Source organism: Rhinolophus sinicus, linkage group LG13, assembly GCF_036562045.2.
Source record: "Rhinolophus sinicus isolate RSC01 linkage group LG13, ASM3656204v1, whole genome shotgun sequence".
Taxonomy (NCBI): domain Eukaryota; kingdom Metazoa; phylum Chordata; class Mammalia; order Chiroptera; family Rhinolophidae; genus Rhinolophus; species Rhinolophus sinicus.
In genome coordinates this window covers 26,811,901-26,832,847 of record NC_133762.1, presented here as the reverse complement: position 1 = coordinate 26,832,847, position 20,947 = coordinate 26,811,901, and the positions used below count along the sequence as shown (strand labels likewise).

The following is a 20,947-nucleotide window of genomic DNA, read 5'->3' as shown; positions in this document are numbered from 1 at the left end:
AACTTAATTGCCACTCTGAGCCTGTTTCTCTGTTTAGAAACGAGGGAATAACAAATCTGTGATGAAGACAAATGAACCAGTCCTTATACAGCACTTAGCCCAGGGCCAGCACACTGTGCGGCCTGAGGGCTGGACACCACATCAGCAGATATCCTCAGAGGTCAGAGCGGGTAAACCAACCCACATTCAAACTGGACCTCTGGGGGCACCTTTAATGATAAAATTGCTCCTTTTCAGAATGAGCAGAGAAATTCGTGCTCAGACTTGCAAACATCTTTATTCTGTCTTGACATCAAATGGTCCTCCAGAAAACCAGGGCTCACCTTCCGACTATGGACAGCAAAGGCCAGGCTTGTCTTCACTAGGGATATGGATAGGGGTCAATGAGCCACAGACCCTAAGAACAGGAAGGACCTTTGGGACTATGTAGTGGTTACAAGGCTGGGCTCTGAGGCCAGACCCAGGTTCCAATCCCAATGCCGTACTCACCAGTTGTGTGACCTTGAACAAGTTTCTTAATCTGCCTAAGCCTCAGTTTCCTCATCTGTAGAATGGGGATAATAATCATAGAGTGGCTATAAAGAACAAGTTTCCTAAATCCATTCATCTATCCATATATTAATATAGCATATCACCTAAATGTGAGTGGTCATTGTTCACCTTATTGTCATCACCCAGGGTGAGGAGGTGGCTTGAAATTGTCAATGCTGGTGGGGTTTGCAGACTCACATGCTGTTGTCTTGCTGAATTCCTTCTTCCAAATTCCCCAAGGCAAGGTCCTCTGCAAACCTTGAAAGGTGTTCTTTTCCTGTGTCCTTTAAAAGGTACCTACTTTCACAGGATCGTCACATTCCTGCTGCACAGAAACCCAGCCGTGGAGGGAGGCTGCCAGCTGAGCGCTGTATTGGTCCTGTCCACAAGCTCCCGGAGATGGAGAAAAGCCCCCTAAATTGCACCAGGACTCCATGAGAGCAGGGAAATAACCTGTGATTAAAGCGAGATGTCACAATCAATATGCAAAGGCTGTGACTAAAAGTCAAGCATGCTTGCCACCAGAACATCGCTCTTAATTGAGCCTGTGCCTACATTTTTACAGGTGACAAGGAAATTAATGACAGTGTGATAAACCTTCAAGAAAAATGAATTACCCCTGCTCCTTGCCCCTCCCTCTGCTCTCTGTTTAACCTGCACTCTCCCTTCCCCCACCCACCCTTAGGGGTCCTGGAGGTGCCCATTACACATGTGGGGCTGCAGCATTCACAGCAGCCCCTCCCTCGCTTTGCGTGAGTTGTTTCCTGGCGCCGTCTGCACCGATTGGGGAAGAGCCAGTGTGTCACTCAATGCACTGAGGGGTGTTTACTGAAGAAGGGACAGAAAACAGACAGGTACCTGCACAGAGTTGTGGGGGGTGGGAGTTGGTGCATAGTGTGGTCAGACCTGTGGCTTCCCCTGGGGTGAGCCCTGCATTCCCATAGGATGTGGGGAGGGCAGGAGAAGGAATGGGTGTGGGGGTTCAGCAGAGGCAGCAGAGCTGAGTGAGGTGCCCTGGCCTTGGCAGCTGAGCTAAAACAATATGTGTACAGGGTGTGGGATGTCACCAGGGGCTTCCAGAGTCATTAGGATTCCGGCAGAGGCTCCACAACAGGAACGACGGGAATACAGGGAAGAAGCAGAAATGAGAAAGTATCAGCTCCTCCCCCACTGTCCCTGCTCTGCCCAGGACCCCAGACCCGGGTGGAAAGGGGCTGCAGGTGGGCTTTCTGCAGGAAGCGGACACCAGCCCTGGAGCCAGTCCTGTGTCATTGCTGCACAGACACCAAGAACCAGGAGCAGAGGGAACACACAGGGGGCAGGGCATGAGGGGAGGGCACTGGGTAGGGAACACCAACGGGCCATCAGCGGGGCTGTGAGCATCTGTCTTTGCAGTGACCAAAGGGACACAAAGTGACAGAGACCAGAAGGTTCCTGGGCGGCGAGTCTCCTTCCCAGAGGTCTCCATGGGCAGTGGGTCTGGGGGAAGCAGAATGCACAGGGCAGGCTCTGTGCAGCCACTTCACGGGGGCCCTGAGACTCCACGTCTCAGCCCCTGGCACGAGGGCTCCCCGCCTCGCCTTCTCTCCAGTTTGCGTGACTTGTGTGAGCACCAACGTCTCCATTCGTGCTCCCAGCCCCCAATAAACGTGGCCTGCACCCTGCCATCCGACATCTTTCGGTCGTGCCCCCCACACCTGGCCCAGCCTCGTGCCCGTGCACAGCCTCAGACAACGTACTACTCGGGATGGAGAGGTCCCAGGAATGCCACCTGAGGCCCCTCTGGACGGCGCAGAGGAAGTCGTGTTTGAAACGCTCCTGTCATCCCTGAACCCAGGGCTCCTGGCAATACCTGCACGACAGGGGACTTGGCACCACGTCCTCCTGGCCATGACCACTTTTCTTAAGGAGGAAAAGCAGAAGGAGGGGTCAGCTGATCAGGGCGGCCATGTCTTCCAAAACATCTCCCACCCGCAGGTGAGCAGCCTGCCCTCAGATGTGCCCAGGCGGCTGAAAACCAGCAGATAATAGATGCTGGGAACTTGCAGAGTCCTGCCCAGATTTCAGTTTTAAGAAATAATTCGCAAGAAATAATTTGCTGAGTTGAGTGTCTGCCAGGAGTCCAGGCTGACTGGCGTCTCCCTTGGCGGCTGTTCTCAGACTCGGGGCTGGGGGTTCTTCCTGGCCTCAGGGGACCCTCACAGTCTGCAGGGAGCTACCGAGTGCACAGGCGGATTCAATGGACATTTATGGAGCCCTGCAGGCAGCCGTAGCTTAGCATGTCCCTCCTAATTAGAGGACAGCCGGCCACTTGTTCCCCATCAGAGCTTACAAAAGACGATTGCCTTGGTCCCAGGGAGCGTATGGGAGCAGGTCAGATACCGAACTCTGGCGCCTGCCACCTGGCATTCCTCAGAAGTGACCCTTTAAGGAGAGATGGCCATTGTGAAGAAGATTATTGTGGGGCTTTTATTCTGGCCTCTGCAGGGGTCAGCTCTGCCCACATGGGGACAGGAGGACAATGTCGTGAACTAGCCACTGCCCTGGCATGGTAGCCCAGGGGTGGTGGGGGCTTGCACGTGACAACAGATGCAAATGCCTACAGGCCAGGGGTCAGGGGACTCATGCAGGAGCAAAGGTGGGGGCAGTCTTGGCTCACAGGACGGGCCTGTCTCCAGCCAGTGGCAGCCACGTGGAAATACAGGCCCAGTATTGCCAGGCCTTCCAGTAGCCGGGGCAACCCCAGGAAAATACACATCACTCTCCACTCCAGAACTGGGACGTACATCAGGACAGGACAGGGCCATGTCCTGTCACATCCCTGTAACCCTGAGTCCTACCCCTCTTCCCCCAGAGAGCCTTCCTCGGCCACCCTCTGAACTGTGCATTGGAACTGCATTAGCTCGGGGGGCAGCCACCCTGAACCTGACAGGCCTGCTGGGGCGGATCCCAGTTCTTGCAGGGAAAAGCCCTCATCTCATCTGTGTCTGTAACCCCACATACCCAGCCCAGCCACACCCTTGTTGCCCATGGCATTCTAGAATGATTGCTTCTCTCCATGGGTCAGAGGTCACACTGTGGACTCGAGGCCCAACACCAGCCAGCAGACATATCTTCTTTGACCCTTTGGGCGTTTTTTAAAAAATATGAATCCAACAACAATGTGTATAAAACTTGAGATTTCACTTGAGAATCTGATTCCTTGATTCTTTTAAGGTCTCAGGAGATGGGTCCGCCCTGGGCCCACATCCTCTCACAGTAGCCATTGGTGGCACAAATTCCAGGCTACCCCCTAACATGGGCTTGTGCTCTACATTTAGCCACAGTCTCCACCCTTCCCCATCGTCTCCCAACACGGAGGCCCAGGATCTGCCACCCAAACTCCTGTTGTGTGGTGTCCATATGTCACTTGCTAGTTGTGTGACCTGGACAAGCTCCTTTCCCTCCCTGGTGTTTCCCCTTCAGTGACGGAAATTATAATAAAACCTCCCCATGCGGTTGGGGGGATTGGCTGAGTCCACACCCAGAACGTGCTGGGGTGTGTCTGGCAGGTGGTGGTCCCTCCGTAAGTGCTGGCTGTTGGCTGGTTGGGTCTGGCCCCCTCACTCCTTTTGTCACTCGCACTGGGGTTTGAGACCCTGCTATAAATGGAAGAACCAGATCCAGCCATTTCTCTCCAGCCTTTCACCCCCACCCCTCCCCAGCGCCACCACCCACCATGTCCACACCCGAGGGTGAGGACAGAGAGCCTGGAGCCCTGCCTCGTGGGGTCCTGGCTTCCCCGCCTCCTGGTCACCATCCGTCACTGCAGACACTTTGGTCGACACGCTCAGATCCTCCCGCACGTCTTGTTCCTGGATGTTAGTCCCTCATCCCACCAGCAATTTCAGGGCTGCACAGGAGACTTAATTGAGTCCGCAAGAGCCTTCTTTCTTTGACCCCACGTGCTATCAGTGAGTCACTTTAGAACTCACCAGAGGTAATAATCTTTGAGATACATATACCGGGTTAAGTCCTTTGAAAGCGCTCAACAACTGTAATCCAATTACTGTTGGCTGTATTTTTTTCCCTACTTCACCCCCAACCTCATCCAAGCTGTGTGTCAAAGTCACCACACACACACACACACACACACGCACGCACACCACACACGACAGAAACACACAGCAGATGCCAATTCTGTGCCTCGCCGCCTCACATAACAGTGGGTGTGCTGAATAGTGAACAGTTGATCTGCATGAACCAATGTGAGACATGGTGGAAGTCTTGAAGCTTTTCAACTTACAAACAGGTAGCAGGCTGGGTTGCCATGGGAGCAGGTGGACCGATGCCAGGGCTCACCCTCAGGGCTCGTGGCCTCCTCTGATTAGCAGGTCACACGGGGCTCTGCGAGGAGGCAGAGGCATGGCCTGGCATTTTAATGAAGCCTGGCTTACTGTGTCTGAGCGTACGAGTGTGTGCGGGTGGGAGAGAGTGTACGTACGTGTGTCTCGATGTGTATGAGTGTGTGGCAGAACCCTGGCCTGTAGCCACTCAGCCCTAAAACCTCCAGAGCCCACCCGGGAGCAGACCCTGGGGAAAACTGTGAGGTCAGGCCCCGGATGCAGCAGCAGGCCATGAGCTGGGTCAGCTGCCCCTTCCCGAGGACCCCGGACCCATCATCTGACCCACACTGGGGTCCAGGCTCTCAGGACCTTGCCGACAGAGAAACAGGCAGAATGTGGCTGTAATACCATTAGCCAGAGCAATTCTTATTGTTACTGTGTGGTTGCTCTCAGCTGTCTCCCAGCCAGAAGAGGGAAACTTAGACACAGACACACAGAGAGGAGAAGGCCCACGAGGACAGAGGCACAGATGCCAGTGATGTCGCCATGGGTTGTCAGCATCCAGAAGCTGAGAAAGAGGCATGCCTTTTCTGCCTCAGCGTCTGCAGGAGAAACCCACCCTGCCAAGTCCTGGACTTTGGACTTCAGACCTCCTCACCTGTGGGAGAATAAATGCACTGGCTATTCCTTTTGCCAGGAACACTCCTCCCAGATTTTCAGATAGCTCGTTCCTTCTCATCCTTCAGACCTCAACTGTCACCTCCTCAGAGAAGCCCCCTTCATCATGCTATTTAAGTAACCCCTACCAAAGTCACTGTCAACCCTGCCCCACTTACTTCCTTCATGGTACTTACCGCTGCATGCAGATGTCTTGTTCATTTGTGCATTTACATCATCACTGTCTGTCACACTCCACTAGCATGGAAGCTCCATGAGGACAGGGACACTTCTGTCTTGTGCCCTGATGTGTCCCAGCACCCAGCACAGTGTCTGGCATGGAGCAGGTGCTTAAGCCATGCTTCTTGAATAGTCACCTTGGAGAATGGAGCCAGTGTGGTCTGTCCAAGTTCTCTGGGTAAGAACCGGATGGAGCTTTGAAGGAAATCCTTTTGCAAAACCCTAAGAATGGTGCCCTACCAGGGAGTCTTGAAAGCAATACCAAGCCTTCATCAAAGAATCAGCCTGAGGGGGTTCTTAGGTGGTCCCGCAGGCCTTTGCATCACCTTCTAGAGACCCCACATTGAAACCAGTCCATGTGCTGGGATTCTTTCCTTATTAGTTATAAATGTCCTCTTGGAAGATTCCATAACCTTCTCAGCCACGCATTCCTCCATCTGAAGACAGATGATTCATCCATCTGGCCAGTCGATGGGCACCTACTGTGTGCCGGGCAGTGTCCTTGGCACTGGGATGGAGGGAAACTAAGGAAGTCCCTGGTCCCCTGGAGCTCAGCGTTCTCCTAGGGAAGACCGTCACTAGATGCGTAAATGTGTAAAGTAACACTGTCATTTCCAATGGTAGTAGAATGAAACCGATCGATGTGGTCAAAAGTGTCACTGGGGTATATGAGGCCGTCTGAGCGGCTGGAGAAGGCTGTTGAGGAGGGAACTTAGAGCTGAGATCTGAATTATGAGAAGGAGAAAAGCAAGGGGGAAAGTGATCCAGGCTGAGTGAGCCTGAGGGTGACATACTGCTGTAGAGAGGAGACTGCTGAGGACACAGGACAGTGCGTGGGAAGATTTGTGGGAGATGAGGCAGGACCCACAGTAAGGCCACATCACTACAGTCAGGAATTAAGAGTTTCATCCGAAGTGTAATGGGAGAATTTCTAGCTTGGGAAATAGAAAACAACCCTCTGCCTACAGCTCAGAGAATTTACCACAGGGGGACAAGAGAGGAATCCAGGGGACCCAGGAGGAGACTGTGGGAGTCATCCAGGCAGGTGGCCGGGAGCAGGTAACCCAGTGGGGATGGGAGACAGAGAAGGTTGATCTTCAGGGCTTCCTATTGTCCATTTTGCATCTTTATGGTCCCATCTCCTTCCTTCCCTTGGTCTGCAGCTAATTCCCTTTTGGACAACTAATCATCAACCTGAAGATCTTCGTGAAGCCCCCCATCTTCACCATCTCCTCCGCAGACCAAATCTCACACGCGAGTTATCATCAGCCCTTTCGCTGGTGAAGCCGCTCCACAGAGCTCTGAAAGGTTTTGAAATTACAGGTACATTTAAATGCCTCGCACTTTCCCAGGCTTTGTTAATCACTGTTTTCTGCCTAAACATGAAATGGGGTTACATGGGGTGTTTACTTGAAATTGCCTACGTGAAGGAAAAAAAAAAGAAGAAAGAAATTGCCTGTGTGTAACAAATGTCAGCACATTTCTCTGAAATTGCTCTCTATAGAGAAAGCTTTGCAGAAGGCCCAGCTCAATGAGTGGCATTAAGTGGGCGTATTAGTTTTCTATTGCCGTATCACAAATTACCATAAACTTAGCAGCTTAAAATAACACGCTTGTTATCTCACAGTTTCTGTGAGTCAGGAGTACGGTCAAGACTTAAGTGGGTTCTCTTTTCCAGGGCGGGGTCTCATATGAAGGCTCAGCTGGGGAAGGGTCTGCTCTCAGATTCACGGGGTTGCTATCAGGAATGACTTCCCTGCAGGCCTCAGACTTAGGACCTCAGTCACCAGCTGGCTGCTGGCCAGAGACCACCCTCACCTGTGTCTTCCCATATGTGTCTTCCCAACCTGACGACTTGCTACATCAAAGCAAGGGAAAGAGTCTGCTAGTGAGACAAAAGTAACAGTCTGCTGTGAAAACCATTTGCCATATTTTACTGCTTAGAATCAAGTCGCAGGTCCTACCTACACTTGGGGGGAAGGTATCACACACGAGCATGAACACCAGGGGACAGGGTCATTGAGAGTCATCTTAGAGTCTGTGCACCCCACTCCACTCTGGTATGTGTCTTCTAAGATGACCCCAAAAATCCCCATCTCCTGGAATGCTCTGCCTTATGAAATCCACTCCCCTTTAGTGACTTGCTTCTAACCGATAGAGTATCTCAATATTGATGGCACATCAATTCATGATTAGCTTACACAGGAGAGTGCCTTCCGTCTTGCTACGTGCCTTTCTCCTTTGTTAGATTTGATGAGACAAGTTACCCTGTTGTGGGGAACCCAGGTGGCAAGAAACTGAAGGGGGCCTTCAGCCAACAGCCAGCAGGAACTGAGGCTTTCTCAGTGAAAAAGCCCAAAAGGGACCAAATCCTGTCAACAACCATGCCACTGAGCTTGGTAGCGGATCATTCCCACTTGAGCCTTCAGACAAAACCCCAGCCCTGGATGACATCGTGATTGCAGTCTGCAAGAGACCTTGCGCAGAGAACCCAGAAAAGCTGAGCCCAGAGACCTGACCTGCAGAAACTATGAAATCATGCAAGAGTGTTGTTTAAGCTGCTGAGTTTATGATAACTTGCTACTCAGCAATAGATAATGAATATAGTGGATACACAATAAATCATCACCAAATAACTGAATGAGTGAAACAATTTAGATGGAAACTCTGAGTTTGGTGAGGTGTGGCCAGGAGGGCACTCAGGCTGATACCCTCCTCGCCCCAGGCCACTGAGCAGGGGCCCGTGATCTGGGACCATCTGGGACCATCCCAACACCCACCCACCTGCCCCCCTGCCGTGGCTGGAGCAGGTACCAGGCATCGTGCACAACAAATCTGAGAACACACCTGTCCCTTCCTGGAGCTCACTGGCCAGAGCGTGGAATCCTCCAGAACTACCTCTCACACACAGAGCCCATTCTGGTCAAGCAGGCAGTGAGGCTGGGGACACCGGACCCGCTCCCCTGTCACCTCAAGCAGCTTATGTACCAGCATTTGCAGCTTACATGCGGCGGAGAAGCCCGGCCTCCAAAACACCCCGAGGCCTCGTGGGCTGCTTGGCAATCAGACCAGCTACCTGTAAGGAGGCGTGACTCTCATTTCACTTAATTGAAAAAGCCACATCATCAAACAGAGCTTCCATACTCAGTGGCCCTTTCTTCCCTTGCCAGTGACCATTAACCTTTACAAAGATGCTTTATGAGCCATTTGCTGAGCCTCATTCTCCGTGCCAATGTGTAATGAGGCTCGTAAAGGGCCAGACCAGGGAGGGGTGAACGTGAGAAATGCCACAAATGAGAGGCCCGGGCAGAACAGCCCCTGGGCCACCCAGCTACATAGGAGCCAGGAGTAGATGTGTCAGCAGACACACCAGGAGCCCAGCCCTCAGCCACCAGACTCTGGGACAGTCAAGCCCAAGTCCTGTTAAAGTGAGTTTGACTGAGCCAACAGTGGCAGAAATGAACTAGTGAGATCCTGTCCGTCCTCTGGTTAAAGCCCTCTGTCATGCAGGGTGGCATGTGCGGGGAGGCCTGCGGGGTCTCAGCTCCCGCTCCCCACATAAGAACCCAGGATATGGTGAGGCCAAAAAGGAACACCCATGGAGCCATAGATAGGGGACTCATGCCACTGTATTCTCGCTGGCGGCTGGGTTGGAGAAACAGGAAACAGGAGCCACACAATTCTCAACCCTCATTGCTCCGCTTACAGGCTCAGCCACCATCTTCTTGCTAGCCCCCATTTTTTGCTAGCGTAGCCACAGCAGTTATATTAGTGGCCAATGGCTCACTGGTTACAGCTGATGGCCATGCAATCACAGTTGATGACCTGAGCCAGCACCTGTCTATGTGAGGCTGAGAGCCTGGAAACTACTTTCTGGGGCTCTGCCCCCACACTCCACCCCTACAAGCTCTCGCCTCACAATCTACGTGACAAGCGTCTTCCGCGAGGGGCCCTGTGTGAGGACCCTGGAGGTGAATGCAATATCCTGGACATAGCCAGGCTCTCTGGGCACAGCCAGGGTTTCTCAGGGCACCACCAGTACTTCTAGGCACAGCCAGACTTCCTGGGCTTCTTCGGGTACCACTAGTTTCCCCGGGCACAGCCAGGGTTTCTCAGGGCACCACCAGTACTTCTGGGCATAGCCAGACTTCCTGGGCTTCTTAGGGTACCACTAGTTTCCCCGGACATAGCCAGGGTTTCTCAGGGCACTGCCACTCTCTGTGGGCACAGCCACACTTCCTGGACTCAGCCAGGGCTCTCAGGGCACTGCCACTCTCTCTGGGCCTCTCAGGGTACCGTGCTAGAACAACAGCGACTCACAGTCAAGGTGCTTACATATTCTCAATGGCGGCCAGTCAAGACACAAAAGCAAATATCCCCCAGTTCCACTACATGGTGGTGTGTTTCCAAGCAAACAGTCAAGCGGTCCATTAAATTAGGGATGGAAGGCAATTCCCCATAGTCCATAGTCATTCGCCAGGGCTGTCCCGGGGGTGAGGGACGACCTGGACCTCACACTTATTTCCCATGGAGGACTCAGCAAGCGTTTCCTCCTGGGACTACAAGTCCTGCATCCGGGCTGCCTGAGCAGGAACTTCCCAGCCCACAGGGCCGGAACGACCTTTGCTTTCGCCAGCCTTTGCTGGTTTGGGGACCGTCCACGTCTTCCCACCCCTCCACATCTTCCCACCCCTCCACGGGGGTCCAGCTCTCTGTGGCTGCTCTTCCTGGTCTTCCTGTGACTAAGTGTTCATACACACAAACTGCTCCACCGCCCTTTGTAGATCTTTGGCCAGCACCGTACCCTGCTCACTGCGCCATGTGGCGTGCGGGGCTGCCTGCAGGGTCTCAGCTCCCGCTCCCCACATGAGAACGCAGGATATGGTGAGGCCAAAAAGGAACACCCATGGAGCCATAGATAGGGGACTCATGCCACTGTATTCTCGCTGGCGGCTGGGTTGGAGAAACAGGAAACAGGAGCCACACAATTCTCAACCCTCACTGCGTAGCTTGCTAGCCCAGCCACCATCTTCTTGCTAGCCCCCAATTTTGCTAGCCTAGCCACAGCAGTTATATTAGTGGCCAATGGCTCACTGGTTACAGCTGATGGCCAACTAGCCACAGTTGATGGCCATGCAATCACAGTTGATGGCCATTTACTACCTGAGCCAGCACCTGTCTGTGTGAGGCTGAGAGCCTGGAAACTACTTTCTGGGGCTCTGCCCCCACACCCTCTGCCGCTCCCACCCTACCCAGAGTAAAAGCCAGTGGCCAGGGGCCTGCCTAACTCAGCCCCTCCTCACTGCCCTGATTCCCCTGCCCCTTGACCCCTCGCTGTCTCCTCTCCTGCAATACTGACCTCCTGGCTGTGTCTGGAAAGACCACGTCAACCCACCACAGGGCCTTAGCACGATCATTCCCTCTGCTGGGAAAGCTCCTCCCCCAGATAGTCTCAGGCCTGCCCCCTCTCTGTATCTTTCTCACAGAGGCCTTCCTGACCCCACTTTTTAAATACCTTCCCTCCATCACATCCTCCACACTTACTGTGTACCTCCCAGCTTTATTTCTCGCCAAGGCACTGACCGGGACCGGAGAGACCACACCTCTGACTGATTTACACGTCAGTGTTTGTCTCCCTACACCAGGACGTACGCTCCACGAGGTAGGGAGCTTTCTGATTTGTGCACTGCTTTGTTCCCAGTACAGTGTCAGACACGTAGCAGACACTTCATAATAAATATTTGTGGAGTGAACGAGTGAGGGAGCGAATGAATGAATGAATGAATGAATGAATGAATGAATGAAAGCATACCTGAAAGACAATCCCTGGCACCTGGAAGAACTCGGTTATGAAAAGGGTGGAGTCCTGGAACCAGCACCCCCACTCCACCCCACCCCACTCCATTTGCTGACGGGAAGACTCAGAAATAAAATTGTCAGGCAGGACAGCACAGGCCCAGGGCCTGAGTGGCAGCTGATTGGTCGTCACAGTAACGCCCCCTGGAAAGGGGCGGAGACATGAGCAGGGAAGAAGGAACATCTGAGAAGTCCCTGCTCCCCCAGAGGCAGCCTGCTGTTCATTCAGAGTTTCCGGGAGCATCTTGTCAGTCCTGTGCGTGCTGCCTGGGGTCCCCTCCCCACAGGCCGTCCCAAGCAGCCCCTCCCCATCACTGGGTCTCAACTCTAATGCTCCCTCCTCACAGAGCCCCCCTGACCTCAGGATCTAACAGGACCCCCTCCATAAGTCACGCCACCACGGTCTATTCTCCTCCAGAACTGCAGTCTGCTTCACTCACTCATTTCCTTGCTGATTCTCTGCCAGCCCCCAGTGAGGATTCAGCACCGTGACAAGGGGACCTCGCCTGTCTTGTCCACTGCTGAACCCCTGTGCCAACCTCAGCGTCCCACACACAGTAGGTGCTCAATAGACTTTCGTGGAATGAATGGTTGGAGGAAACCAGTTGCACGTGCACTTTGGGGAATTACATACAATATTGGTCCTTTTCATTTCTGAAAGCACTTGCAAAGTCCACTGCTGTCATCTCGGGTGGGTTAGGGGTCGCCTGATGTGAAACTAGTTATGAAGATGGGAGGGTGGCCAGTTATCTTCCCCAACCCCCCTCGGGCTTTTCTATACTTCAGTAAAAACGTTACATTTCTTTCTTTTGAGTCTGTGTTCATTGAAGCTCCCAGGAAAGATGGAATATAGCAATTATTTGCTTTTTCTTTTCTCCCCTTTGGCACACAACAAGATCTTTCAAAACGTTGGTGCAGTGTCTGAACCCCCTCCTCCTCCCTGGGAGGACCGTGGCGGAGCATTCCAGGGCTTTGGCCGGGCAGGAGTCTGGAGTCCAGTGACAAGACCCTCGTCCCCTCTGCTCCTACTCCCTGCCCGGGTCACATCACAGCCTGGACCTCAGCGCCGTCACCTGGGAGACGAGGACAGTGAAGAAGCCACGCTGAGGTTCCCACCAGCTTTGACCTTCTTTACTCAGGCGGGTCCCTGACAGGGTGGGGGTCGAGCAATGAGGCTGAGGTCGGGCTCCTGGATCATGGGCTCCCCTGACATTGAATTAAACCATTATCAGATGTGTTTCCACAGAAACACCTGTCTTAAGGAGGAGGTGGATTCCTGTCATTTGAGGGTGTCACTTCACACGTCAGGTGCATGAAATGAGTCAGGCACACTCTGCTCCCCCTCCCCTTCTGAGCCTTGGTCACCTCAACTGGATGTCCCCTAGGGCCCAGCGGTGCGAATTGTGTCGGGACTCACCACAGAGCTTGATGGGGTTTGGGTGGCTTTAATCAGAATGGCGAGTTGCAAATGATCCAGGGACCGGGCTTGTTGGGAGGCCTCTGTTGACCAAGTTCCTCGTGAATTAATCATTTAATAGACAAAATGGAAAAGTCCTTCTTATCTTCCTCCTGAATGAGGCTGAACTAGGCTCTGGGATCTGCCTCCAGGGTGAAGCTGTTGGCAGGCCTGGTACCAGGTCGTCTGATGAGGTCTCAGGGGAAGGGACGCCAGCAGGACACGGTGCTTGGGGAGACCCTGTCACAATGTGCAGCAGATGAGCCCCTGTGGGCAGGCACCCCAAGCTCGGGAGGCTGCAGTGGCCGAGTCTGGGGTGCCTGTGGGGTGCCCACTAACCCCATGCTAACTGGCATGGCTCCACTGGGGCGTCTGAGAGCCAGAGCCGAACTCCTTAGGCCCCCATCAGAGAGCAGGTTTGAATTCTGGTACAGAGCAGCTTCCGTCTACACTCTGGGTCACTGGCCACACTTCTCGAAGTGAGTGCTGGAGTTCCTTGTCCGATGGGGCTGCTGGGTCACAGATGACGCTCAGCCAGGCGGGGACTTGGTTTCCTCATTGGCTTGAAGGAGGGTCTAATCCGTCCCTGAGAAGGTGGAACCCAGGACTGGCTGGTCCCAGCAATGGATTCTCTATGGATTAAAAGAACAACAAAGCACATCACAACGGATTTGCACAGACACTGTTCAACATGTACAACTCTGTGCCTGTGAGGACACAGTGACATGGGCACAGAATGCCCACCAGTGGGGGTTCAGGGGGGAACAGCACTTCCCAACCCAGGGCCTGGGAGACAAAGCCAAGGGGCTTGCGTTGGTGAGAGACATGTCCCTTCCTGACCTTCTCCTCCTGTGGTTTCAGAGCAGCTCCGTGTCTGCCAGCAGTGCTTCTCCAGAGTCTGCCAGGGCAGGACATGCTCACATCCGTGGGTTTCAGGTCTGACCATAGCCCTGTCTCTCCTTGAGCCATCGAGAGTCAATTCATGTTCCCAGTTCATCACAAATGGTCCCCAATTATTGTAAACTACTGACAAGAAGTAATGAATGTCTTACAAATGTTCTAAATGAGTTTCTTAATAAAAATATGGACATGACTTGATCATCCAGGGGCCCATTATCCACCAAAGAGATGGACGGTGTCCTTGGCTTCTCTCTTATCCTCTGAAGAAAAAATGAGGGAAAGTGAAAACTACACAGGTTTTGGAATCAGGCTGCCATGGGTTCAAATCCCAGCTTGGATACTTTCTGTGTTACTCTGGGCAAAGTACTTAACTTTTCTAGACTTTAGTTCTCTCATCCATAAAATGGGTATGATACCTACCACCCAGGTTGACATTAACAGTAAAGGAAGCAGTACAGGTGAAATACCTCATGTCACACCTGGCACTTTCATTCTCTTCTTTCCTGTGCCTGGCTGGGCCACCACCAAACATGGTTTCACTGTACATTAGGAGGTCATTAATTCAGGTGATGTTATCAAGAGCCTCCGAGGGGGGCATTAAAGACAAATCATCTTGCTTAATCTATTTTGTCTCCTTCTTTATTCCTACTGTTAATGATTTAGAGAAAATATAAATGGAGGTGTTTGTGAGAGGTGCTGACACTTTGTGTCCCAGGTTCTCCATTTTTGAAACAGCAATAACTCTTAGCTATCTAGGAAGAAATGTGTGATCAGATAGTGTTAGTGGCAGGTGACATTCATTGAGAACTTACTACATGTTATACTAGGCACACATTAGTTTAATCCTCACAACCACACTTTGAGGTCAGTGTTATTATTAGACCCATTTTACAGATGAAGAAACTGAGGCAGAGCTTAAGTGACCTAGCCAAGATCACAGAGCTGTAATTGGCCGAGATAGGACCTGAACCCAGGTGGTGTGACTCCAGAGCCTGTGTCTTTCACCTCTGGGCTCCATGAAAGCTGTCAAGAGCCACACTTCTGCAGGGGTGACATAGCCCCTGAGTTGGTTTTCATTCCAGCCACACTGTGTCACCCTTACATGGGTCTCAAAGACGCTAGAGTGTTATGCCCAGAAATGGTCAGGAAGAGTGTGCCCTGGAGTGGAGAATGAAGAGCTGCGCCATCGTGGAGCCCTCAGAGAGTGCTCCTTGCAGCACTTCTGCTCAGATGTTGCTCCTCCAAGACCTGCAGCTCTGAGGAGGGTGGGCTCAGAGCCAGGAGAAATAGAGGATGAGCACTGAGTCCCCAGACCAGAGGGGACGCCGCATACATGTGTCCCATGAGCAATGAGAGAGACAAGGGTGAGTATTGGGAAGTCATGGGTTTGCTCACCAGCATCTGTCACCCCTTCTTCTGATTTTTGGTTCCCCTTTGGAAAAGTCGCTTCTCCCCAACTCTCAGTCTCTGGGGTCCAATGGACATCTGTACTTCTCCCTGTCCGCTGCAATTGGTTCAAAGTGGAGCACATGACAATAATTGGTCAAATGAAGCTCAATCAAAGGGTTGTTCCGGTGCAAATGGAAAAACGAGCCTCCCTTTACACTGGGATAACTAGGCTGGGAGAAGGTAAGCGTGGGCTTCTGCCTACAAATAAAACCAGCACCAAAGAAAATTAGACTTGAGAGGTACAGAAAAACTGGGTCCTGATGACCTTTTTCAGCACCTGGATACAGCAATACCTGAAGTCAGTTTCCCTCTGAACTCGTCAGTTATGTGGGCCCTATATTTGTCTCTGTTTTTTGTTTGCTTAAACCCATTTGAATTAATATTCTTAATTTCACACCCAAAGAGTCCTGACGAAAACAAAGACCAAGAAAAATCATGGATCTATCTGGTTTGGAGTAGCCAGGCTCAATCGTGCCATCTCTTCCCAAATGTGAAGACTTAATCGTGGAAGTCACCCCCAGAAAGCTTGTCTCTAGCCCAAAATTCCCTGGGGTGGGGGATGAGACATCATGGGTTTAATGGAGGGGAAATAGGGGGAAAATAAAATTATTTTTTCATTCTGACATTATTTAAAGTTGGCCATGCACACAGCATATGAAAACTCTTGCTCAAATTGCATGTAATTTGATTGGCTTATGAAAGAGAAATCTTTCTAGAGGTTGGTCTGGATGCTGTTCTTCCCACAAAAGTAAAATTAACGGCCTGTGATGAACGCTGTGAATCAGTTCCGATTATGAAAGGAGAAAGACCGTCACCATGAGAGTCTGCGCTCCCCTGTCCCCTGAGCGTGCCTCCAAAGAGCCCACTTATTAACAAGGTGTTACATTTTTCTCTTCTGACTCAGGACTGCAGTTTCAAAGCAGGGATCCTGCTAAGCGTTGGCACTTGCTCAGGAAGGAGGGTGGGGTGTCAGGGGAGCCCCACCCTGGAAGGCCAGACCAGCCATGGTGCAGTCAAGGGTCTGAGCTGTGAGCAGCACAGGCCCACCTGGGTGAGGTGAGCACAGTGGGCTTTCTCTGCCCCACAGAGTGGATGAGATGGGGAGGACCAGGCAGGAACCACAGGAATCCGTGGGGCCAAGACACGGCCTCTCACACCCAGAACTGACTGATCAGGCTGCTGACCTGGGAGAGGTGACCTCCCTCCATTCCTTCTTCCTTCCTTCATTTGCTCAAAACAAAGTCCCAGGAAAGAGTGAGTGAGGGGCCAGGCCTAGACCGGTGCCCCCACCTCAGGAAAGGGTGGGAGAGAGAGTACCTCACCTTAGGAGGTGTCACCAAGAGTTACCCACAATATGCTCCCATGTGGGGAGGGGCGATTCCCAAAATGAAGGCTGGCAGCTTCAGAAAAGAGGAGTGAATCAGGAGAAACCAGAAATGATCGCTGTCCCCATATGTCACTGGGACAGGACCACAGTGAGCCTGGAATCCAGATGAAGGACTCAGCTTCCCTCTAGAGGCAGGTGGGGGCAGGCGATGTAGGACAGACCTTTGTCTGGAAAAGGCAGCTCTCAAGACTCTACATTCCAATCAAAATGCTGCAAGGCTGTACTCGCAATGACTATCACTTTTGTAATAAAAATGATTTTGTATGTGGAAAATAAAAAAGCTACAGGTTCTGAGAGTAACAAACCAGAAATTGAGGCTAATGGGTACAAATGCCATCAATCAAGTCCTCTGCACACTTTGGTCCCCACTGCGGCTCCAGCGCTGTGCTCAGTGCTGGGGGTGTCGGAACAGTGAGTCTCATGGAAACACCCGCCTCCAGGTGCCCAGCTGGACTTTCCGTTTCACTGCAGACTGTCCTTCAATTGTCCATAATACAATTAGATCAGGAACAAATTACTTGCTGCATTTGCCTTGTGTAGACACAACACACACACATCTTGCTGCTAACATTTCTTGGGAAATGGTGTCATTTGTCAGGTTTCCATTTCTCAGCAGTGGCCTCTTTCCTTCTGGCCCATCATGCTTGGTGCTGAGCAACATGTTTTCAGGGCCTTTCACCCCACTCCCTGAGGAGCCACCCAGAGGGCAGCAGGTGCAATCCCTGCACACCTGCATGGAGTCCCATTCCCACGGGGGTGGGCCTGAGGGGTACCCGGAGGTGTGCAGTGGCAGCCTGTTCCAAATGCCCCCTCCTCAAGTCCTCAGAGAAACCCCCACCCCATCCTAGAAAGTCAGATCTGGAAGGAAGTACCTCAAAGACATCTCATCTGGGGGTTTCATCTCCAGTTCATCTAGGAGAAGTTCACTCAAAGGGGCCCAGCCGTGCTCTCAGGCCCTGGATTTCTTAAGACATCACACAGCAGAGCAAGTCTCAACATCACAGGTCCAGTCCACTGTCCCTGGTAAGAGGAGGCCCATTACCCAGGGATGCTCTCCAGGCAGAGCTGGGATGAACAACCATGCAGCATTTTATAATTTGCAAAGGCCTCTCAACCCCATGGGGTGGGGTCACATTTGACCTTCATAATAGCTGGCCAATGGCAAATGATATGCATTTCACACACCTAAGAAAACATTGATCAGAGAATGCATCATTGTTCTATGTGCCACTAAGAGAGAAAAACTGACAATTATATTATGACAAAATGATAAGTCTCCATAGATCATGTGACACAACCAGATTAGAGAAAAGGGCACCTCCTAGAATCAGTGTGATTCAGTGCTCTTTCCATTTTATAGATTCAGAAACTGATTCCAGGGGGCTCCCTGAGAGGGAAGATGGCCTGCCCTGCTCAGCTTACAGGTGGTGGTAGGACTGGGACCTCAACTTGCCTTTGGCTCAAGAAATTTCAATGATGCTTCGACATTTCCACTGAATGTTGGCATGAACCCTGAGGTTCATTCACAAGAAGAAAGGATGGATAAACTATGGCAGAATCTACAAGCTGTGCCTGGATGACTATGATGCTTCTAATAAAAGTCTTTTTAACCCAAATTATCTGAGACATCTACCCAGATTTCCTTTCTCAGTCTATGCTGGTTCTCATGAATAGTTGGACATGGATTCACATTTGTGTCTAACGTTTCTGTTTGTTCTCTTGGCCTGTTAGAAGGAAGGTAAACTAGGGGACACTTAACCTGTTTCCACTCTCTGGTTCCCTGATATTAATTTGACTACACAGGATCTTTAATGTTCGCCATCACAAAGATTCAATTTCATACATAAATGAGTCAGTGTCAAATGATAGGAAGAGGGGGGCAGGCCATGTTTTCCTGACGCCTCTTAAATGGTTTCTTGTTTCAAATTGACACAGATCAGGGACCATGGATTATGCTGACAGGCACACAAATTGTCTGCTACTCACCAACAATACCAAGGTCTGTGTTCTTGTTGGGGCAGTTGAAGTTGACTGCAGAGGATGTTCGTGAACTTGAAATTGTGTTGTTTACCCGCCAGGGACCTTGAACTTGAGAACTTCCCCCTCCACACAAAAGTACAGATGTCATGCCTTGTGGGAGTATTGTAGGGACATAAATTAGAGCAATTAGAATGTGTTGGAAGAAAGGGAAGTCTGCATTACTAATTAAAGCATCATTACAGGGCTTCTGAGAGGCTGAAAGAGACATGGTGTCAACACTGAAACCCCAGAAGTGACAGGAAGTGACCACATTTGGAGCCAGAGGTCATTAACACAGGCAACTGAAGGCTCTCTGACTCTGACAGGAAGGAAAACTGACATGCGACAATATGTTAAAGTGAGCATTTTAGTATTTTTCAGCGGCTATAATTTTCAGATGATGACTTCAGGAATCTTTTAAGGAGGATAATTGATTACCTGACAAAGAGCCTGTAGTATTTCTTCCTCACAATGGAAGAGGGAAAGGCAATAATCCAGCTCTTTTGAGCAGAAAAGGAGCATTTTTTTCAGAGAAAACATTGCAGTTTATAGCAATTGGAGCCAGAGGAAACACAAATGCATCTCGCCTGCTTGACAAATAAAATTTAATTAAGAGACTCTTCATGCTGGAAAACAAAGTCCTGCCTGTGCCAGGCAGGGAAAGCGACAGTCGAGGATGAGTCTCCTTGAAACACAGCCACGTGTTGGTCCCTTAATTATTCATAAAGGTCCTTGTGGCTGAATTTCACTGCTTCACCTATTTTTAGTTAATTCCTTACTTTTCTTATTCCAAATGCTACTTGTATTACTTAATGAAATAGGTAATTCATCCCACAATAAGCACAGATGAAACAGAGAGGCTTAGGTTTCTTCCCTCAGGGAATTTGAATAATTTCAACACCTTACAGGGACATAAACCGGGCACTGAAGCTATTTGGTTCCCCACCCAAGCCTGTGGCCCTGGCAGAATCTGACCTTCCCGGCCAGCTGGGGCATGCCAGCGGATGTCCTCAAAGCAGGTACTTCCACCCTGACCCCTTCGCCAGTCCCTCCAGGGCCCCTGTGACTCTGGATGTGTCCTGGGGCTTCTCCTGGAAGCCCTGCATTGGGCTCGGTCCCCAGAACGAGACACCACTGCTGACTGACTCTCAGAGCCCGGCTGCCAGCGCCAGAGCTCCTTGCTGAACATCTCCCGACCACCTGCTCTGATTTTCTCCCGAGGTATAACCAGGGCCCTAAAACAGAGGTCTGCCATCCCACTCAGGGTCTTATCCATGCTAATAGGCTGTGGTGGGGAACAAGGAGATGTCGTGATTCAAGTAAAGCTTCCTGGTGTGCGGTGAGACATACAAGCTCACCCACAGCCCCTTAGTGCCTCCATCCCCACATCTGCTGAGACCCCCGAGTGGAGACCCACACAGGCACTCACACCCAGTGGTGTGCAGAGGAGAGACAGCTCTGAGAGCCGACTGGGAAATGCTCAGAAATTTTACTACGTGGTTGCCTGGAATCAGGTATGAGAATTTATACCACAGAAGTCAGCAATTGCTACAAATCAGGGCTTCCCCCGCCCCTCCAAAGTACCAGTTTACCAACATTCACTGCAGTCACATCTCACGCACAACCCTGACTTTTGGGTGGAAACCCTTGTTATCAAATTTGGGGATCCCCTTGCAGTGGCTTCCATGTCCAACCCTAGCTCCCTCCTTTTACCCACTGCACTAGGAGGTGATCATGAGCCCCAAAACCACTCTGCTGAGACCACTTCTGCTCCTCAGCAGCGTCCACTAACAGCCCCCTGGGTTTGTTCTAAGACATCTATCTATTCAGTCTTTACAGATATTTAATGAGCGCTCACTATGTGCTGGGAGCTGTCCTAGGTGCTGAAACGACTTGCCTCCAGAGCAATCAGATGCTGGGTGGTTCAAAGATCTCAGACATAGGACTCTATCCCAATACATTTATCAGACAAGGAAGGGGGGTTGCCATACGCCCCTTGTAATAAATCAGCCTAGCCTTTGTGGGCCAAGCACACACACAAAGAAGATGAGAGAGTCAGTACTTCACTCTGATTCAAGCAACAAATCTCAACTCTGCACTTCACAGTATTTCACTGTGGCAGAGAAA

General features: G+C 51.3%; 2 long non-coding RNA genes across 2 annotated transcripts in view; both read right to left on the bottom strand.

Annotated features, from left to right (window-relative positions):
• Positions 1–258: 258 nt before the first annotated feature.
• Positions 259–8,316, bottom strand: LOC141568253 (uncharacterized). Its single transcript, XR_012491345.1, has 2 exons — positions 5,711–8,316; positions 259–984 (listed from the first exon to the last, which is right to left on the bottom strand). It is a non-coding gene; the product is annotated as an uncharacterized LOC141568253 (long non-coding RNA).
• A 4,372-nt stretch (positions 8,317–12,688) lies between these two features.
• Positions 12,689–20,947, bottom strand: part of LOC141568198 (uncharacterized) — a 54,959-nt gene continuing 46,700 nt past the window's right edge. The window contains exons 3-4 of the long non-coding RNA XR_012491244.1: positions 15,361–15,469; positions 12,689–13,697 (exon numbers count right to left, since the gene is read on the bottom strand). This is a non-coding gene — a long non-coding RNA (uncharacterized LOC141568198). The remainder of the gene's footprint in view (positions 13,698–15,360; positions 15,470–20,947) is intronic.